Source organism: Fistularia commersonii, chromosome 27 (genome assembly GCF_037954325.1).
Source record: "Fistularia commersonii isolate RoL2024-O1a breed Wild chromosome 27, RoL_Fcom_v1.0, whole genome shotgun sequence".
Lineage (NCBI taxonomy): Eukaryota > Metazoa > Chordata > Actinopteri > Syngnathiformes > Fistulariidae > Fistularia > Fistularia commersonii.
Genome location: NC_141310.1, coordinates 13,177,501 through 13,183,180, shown reverse-complemented (window position 1 = coordinate 13,183,180; position 5,680 = coordinate 13,177,501). Strand labels below are relative to the sequence as shown.

Below are 5,680 nucleotides of genomic sequence, written 5' to 3'. Positions count from 1 at the left end.
AGTTGTCGGTACGACCGCCACTTTCCCGCCGTCCGGTGAGAAAAGAGAAATAGAAGGAGGGTTTAAATGAAGTCCGAAGACACTCCTCTCTCTCTCTCTCTCTCTCTTTCTCTCTCTCTTTTTCTCTCTCTCTCTTTTTCTGCTCCACTTCCGTACCGACTCGCCTCCCCCCATCATCCACCCTCCTCTTCCTCCTCCCTTCTTTATCAGGAGCAGCATCTCCGGCAAAGACAAAAGACGCCTCTGCGCACCGGAGGTCTCTTAGAAAGAGAGAGAGAGAGAGAGAGAAAGAAAAAGAGAGAAAGAAAAAAAGAGAGAGAGAGAGAATAAACAAAGCAATAAATGAAATAATAACCAAAGCAGGGGCGGACACGGAGGCGCGCCGGCCGGCCCGCGGACGCTCTCCCGGGGCTTCGTTGCGCAGCGAGCGACGGGGGAAGAAAGAAGGGAGGGAGGGGAGATCGTGATTGGACACACACACACACACACACACACACACACACACACACACACAGAGACGCGCGGAAAAGAAAAAAGAAAGAAGAAAAAGAAAGAGAGAGGGAGAAGGAGGCGGTTCGAGGAGGCACCGGCGCGGGATCCAACTCTACCGGGGAGACGCGCCGCCGAGGCGTTACCGGAGGCGTGAAACCGAAAAAGAGAGAGAGAAGCAGGGGAAAAAAAAGAGAGAGAGAAACTTGCATCATTTCCCTTCCCGGACTCGCTTTCCGTGGTGCTGAACGGAGGGAGGGGAGCCCCGGCCGGCCCCCCCGCTGCAGAGGACGCGGAGCGGACACCGTCCCCGCCGCCGCCCCGCCGCCCCGCCGCCGCTCCGGATGGCCGCTCCCGGAGCCTGAAGCAGGTAAACCGCCGGGCGCCGCTGCGCCGAACCGCCGCCAGGTGGTGCGTTTGCGTCCCCCCGCGTCCGTCCGTCCGTCCGTCCGTCCGTCCGTGGGATGGCGGGGTTTGCGTTGTGTTGCGTTCACGGACCCGCCTGTTGATCGGTAACGGAAGGATCCGGATCGATCGGGCTCGTAAAAGGACGATCTATCGATCGATCGATCGGCTCCCCGAACGAGCCCGTCCTCGCCGATTCTCTGGGACGGACTAAAGTTGAGAAGAGCCGAGGTCGTCGTCCGAGACGAGACGGGAAAAACCTTCGGACGGATCGATCATCCGCGACATTGACGAGATATTGTCATCGATTAGTTACGGCTGAAAAGTCCCAAAATAAAAGTCCGTCCATCAGCTCCCTCTCGTACCCCCCGTCCTCCTTCCCGTCCTCCATGAACCTCCTCTGTGGTCTCCTTCTGGACCTCCAACCCTCCTTCCACCTGGATCCCCTCCCTCCTCCGAACCATCTCAGCTTGTTCTATCTCCAGAACATCTTCTGCAACCTCCTCGCTCCCGAGGAGAAGCTCCCTCGTCCGGCTACCGTTGCCTCGATGGGAACGTCTCGAGAACGTCCCGTAAAGAGGCAAATCCGTTGGCTAACGATCCCAGAGAATCGCCCGAACCGTGGCGAGCCTTCCAGACTAAATCAGGGGAGGAAAACTTGCTAGAAAGTGCGAACCTTCAAGGATTTGTCCCAAACTGGAGGTTCCAGAAGCTCCTCCGAGTCAAACCTGGAGTTCCCGCCGACCGAATTCCCGTCCCGGGTCAACCTCCGCCCCGGGACGCCTTCCATCCCGCCAAACTTAATCGATAAATGAGGGGGAATATTGGGATCATTGCAGAGCGGCGGTTGTGTTGTTGTAGTTGTTGTGATGTTCTTGTCAGACGCCGCCGACCGGCTGCACCCGGCGAGTGAAGGCTCACGATAAGCCGCCGCCGCCGCCGCCGCGAGTCGTAGTACACGTTGTAACGAGCTGCGCGAGAATATTCGCAGAGGAGTCTTTTTGTGCAGGGACGGGTGACTGGAGGGTTTGTGTCGGCCGCCGGCTTCACCGTCTGCTGCCGCCTGATAAACTCCCGAGCGGCGGCGGCGGCGTGTTGGGAGGGGGGGAAGAAGAAAAAAAAAAACAAAAAACTACCTCCCGCCTCTTCCTTTGTGTCGTCGTACACGTCGACAAAATCAAGAGGCAAAGACCCCGGGCGCACTCCGGAGCGCCGCCGCCGATCCGCTACACGGCGGTTAAAGAGGTGAGTCGATCAATCGGGGGTCACTTGGCGCTTATGATGTCATTTCCTGTTTTTACCCGACTTCCTTTACATTTCCCAGCAGTTTGACTGCGAGCGGAAGTTGGGGACGACTTCTGGTTGGGGTTTGAGGGAGCTTGTCTACATGTTTGGGGAACTCTGCTTTTTTAGCGACTAGTTCCGCGCAGGGATGTCGTTGTATTTCCTCCATCCGTCGGCTTCTTGTTGTGTTTGTGCTTCGTTTGAACTTCCTCTCGCCAAAAAACAAACAAAAAAGAATGATATTTAGTGTCTTTGGGTCAGAGATCCATCCCAGCACTGCTAATAAGTTGGATTCTGTTTTTTTTGGATGTTTTTTTGTGTGTTGATTCGACGCCGGTCGCCCCTTTCCTTTCTCCTTTCTGGAGCAAAAAATGTGATTTAAGGGGATCCATTCTGGTTTTTTTTTCCTTCGTCGTCGTCCGTCGGCGGTTCAGAAACTCGCCGGCTGATTAATTAGGGGACTAAAAGGACATGAGACGCTTTTTGAACGGAGATATATTCGGTAATTTGGCCAATAAACTGGTGGCAAAGAAAGCTCGAGTCTTTTGAGGACAGATTGTTCATAAAGGACGCCGGGAAATCGCCGGGAGGGGTTTCATAGCGGCCGGATCACCACCGATTCTGGGTTTTCGGAGTCGGAAACGCTTCTTTCGCACACTCTTCCACCCCGAGGTGCCGCAGTGGCGACTGAAGTTCTCCGTCGTGGGAATCGATAGAGCCTATCTTCTCTTATCTTCTATCTTATCCACCATGAAAGAGGCTGGAGCTGGTTGTCTTAAACGGGACTGTCGGGTGGTCGGTCGACAGCGACCGCTATCAGTTCCGTTAATGTCATGTAATCTGAGAAAGAAGGCTGTTTAGCATCATAAAGATTGATTTATCTCCAGGGGCAACCTGTTCCCTGTCTGACAAGTGTCTGCTTATCAGAAGGACGTTACACATGGAACATCTCATCTGGCGGACGTTGTGAAGACGCTGCGTTTTGGTCACCAACGGTCCAAAACCGGGCGGCACGGTGGCGCAGCGGTTAGCGAAGAGGTTCTCCTGATGGATTCCCACATGAAGGCATTTCTGTGTGGAGTCTCCAAGTTCTCCACGGGTTCTCCTGGAGTCCAAAAACACAGGAGGTTCATTGGAGACCCTGAATTGCCCAGAAGTTGGAAAGGGAGAGTGGCCGGTTCGATGCTTCTGGAAGGGACTGTAAGCTTGTTTGACTTTTGAATAGTTAGACGTCTCCGTGAAGGGTTTCCATCCGGACCAAAGTCCGAGCAAAGCTCAACGGCAGAGCGCCGGAGTCGACGCCTCGATCGGAACCACCGACAGAGGAGAGTACCGGATTCTGCGGAGCATCAGGCGAACCGCGTTATCAGGCGGCATGATAAAAGATATGGTATATAAGGCCAAATGAAACGCTTTGTTCCTTCGGAAACTCTGTTTGCTCTCCTTTAATCGGCGCAGCTCATCTGCTCGCTTCCTCCACTTCCGTACCGTTGATCCATCCATGTTCTGCTCGGTTCCCATCATCTACTGCGTGACTGATAGCCTCCAGTTTGAATTCACGCTTCTCTTAACAGGCACCATTTTTGGGGGTCCTCAGTAATACTGTGTTGAAGCGCAGTACATACCGGAGGTGAGCATACAAGTCCTGTTCTCTGACTGGTGTATGGTTGCCAGCGATAGCGGACACCTGAAATTAGCACGAGGTTGTATTCCAGAACTACATAATTAGTTACCTGATGTCGTCTGACATCCGAACCCATATTCAAGCGAGGACCGACAGGTGGGAACGGTTTGACAATCGATCGATTGAATTTTGGAAACATTCTGACAGATGTTTGAGCGCACTGTGCTACATAAAATTGGTAGGAGGTCCGTAAGCACAAGCATTCACACGTAAGGCGCACGGGTGATTTACGAGAATAATTAGGGATATTAATTGCGATTGACCCGTCCGCTCTGAGCTGACATCCGCTCGGATCTTCTCAGATGATGTTGTTGTTGTTGCTGTTCCTTCCCTCCTCTGAAACCTCGGGGACGTAATCGAGTCCGATCCGCCCGACGGAAAACGTCTTCCGTGATTCACCGGGGAAGGGAAAGCTCATAAACACGGCTCCGGCGGCCAGTTCGTTTGCTCGGCGGTTTTAATCAATTACGGCGGCGTCCTCCATCCGGGGGTTGCAGGTGTCACCCGGGCAGAATAAGCCTCCTTTTGAGTCGGGGGGGGAAAAAGCGTGGGACTGGGCGACTTCGCTCAGCTGGGTCAGCGGGCACACAGCGGAGCTTTGACGCGTACAAATTGTGCTTGAAGGAGCGGCGCCGACCCCCGGGGGGGCCGGGGGGGCCGGGGGGGGCCGGGGGGGGCCGGGCGGCTGGCGAGGGACCAGCCGAGCGAGGACCAGCCTCTCCAGATGGTCCAGAGAGGCCAGAGGAAGAGAGCCGGCCAAGCCCAGCTGGGCTGCTGGTACAGTGTGTGTCTCAGTGTGTGTGTGTGTGTGTGTGTGTGTGTGTGTGATGGTGGGAGGGAGGAGGGGGAAGGTGTGTGTAGAGGAGCGTTAGCTCATTGCAAAGATGCAAGGAGGGGAAAGAAAGGATTTAGATGTTCGGGAGCCATTTTGGTTTTATTGTTGACACACGCGGGAGTTTGGATTTTTTTTTTTTTTTCAATTATTATTAAGGGATTTTTACAAAATCATTTCTATCTTTTTTTTTTTTTTTTTTTTTTTAAATCAACCATTTATTTCCAGATCATTTTCACGCGGGAGTTTAATTTTTTTTTTGTTTTAGTAATTCAAGAAATTTTTCAAAATAATTTCTATTTTTTTTTACCATTTTTTTTTTTTTTTTTTTAAATCAACCGTTTATTTCCAGATCATTTCCATTCGGAAGTTTGGATTTTTTTTTTTTTTCAATTACCAGGGAATTTTTCAAAATCATTTCTATTTTTTTTTACCAATTTTTTTTTTTTTTTTAAATCAACCGTTTACTTTCAGATCATTTTCACGCGGTAGTTTATTTTTTATTTTTTAATAATTCAAGGAATTTTTCAAAATAATTTCTATTTTTTTTTTTTTTTATTTAAATCAACCGTTTATTTCCAGATCATGTCCATGCGGGAGTTTGGATTTTTTTTTTTTTTAATTATTCAGGGAATTTTTCAAAATCATTTCTATTATTTTTTAAATAATTTTTTATTTAATCTTTTTTAATCAACCGTTTACTTCCAGATCATTTTCACGCGGTAGTTTATTTTTTATTTTTTAATAATTCAAGGAATTTTTCAAAAATAATTTATTGTTTTTTTATCAATTTTTTTTTTTAAATCAACCGTTTATTTCCAGATCATTTCCACGCGGGAGTTTGGCTTTTTTTTTTTAATTATTCAGGGAATTTTTCAAAATCATTTCAATTTTTTTATAACAATTTTTTTTACCGATTTATGTTCGGTTGCCATTTTGGTTTCATTGTTGACACGCGGGAGTTTTTTTTTTTTTTTTTCAATTAT

General features: G+C 49.6%; 1 protein-coding gene across 1 annotated transcript in view; it reads left to right on the top strand.

Annotated features, from left to right (window-relative positions):
• Positions 1-221: 221 nt before the first annotated feature.
• The window catches only part of chst8 (carbohydrate (N-acetylgalactosamine 4-0) sulfotransferase 8), a 194,496-nt gene continuing 189,037 nt past the window's right edge, over positions 222-5,680 (top strand). Inside the window, exon 1 of the mRNA XM_086174946.1 lies at positions 222-859. The gene's annotated coding sequence lies outside the window, so the exon portion shown is untranslated. The remainder of the gene's footprint in view (positions 860-5,680) is intronic.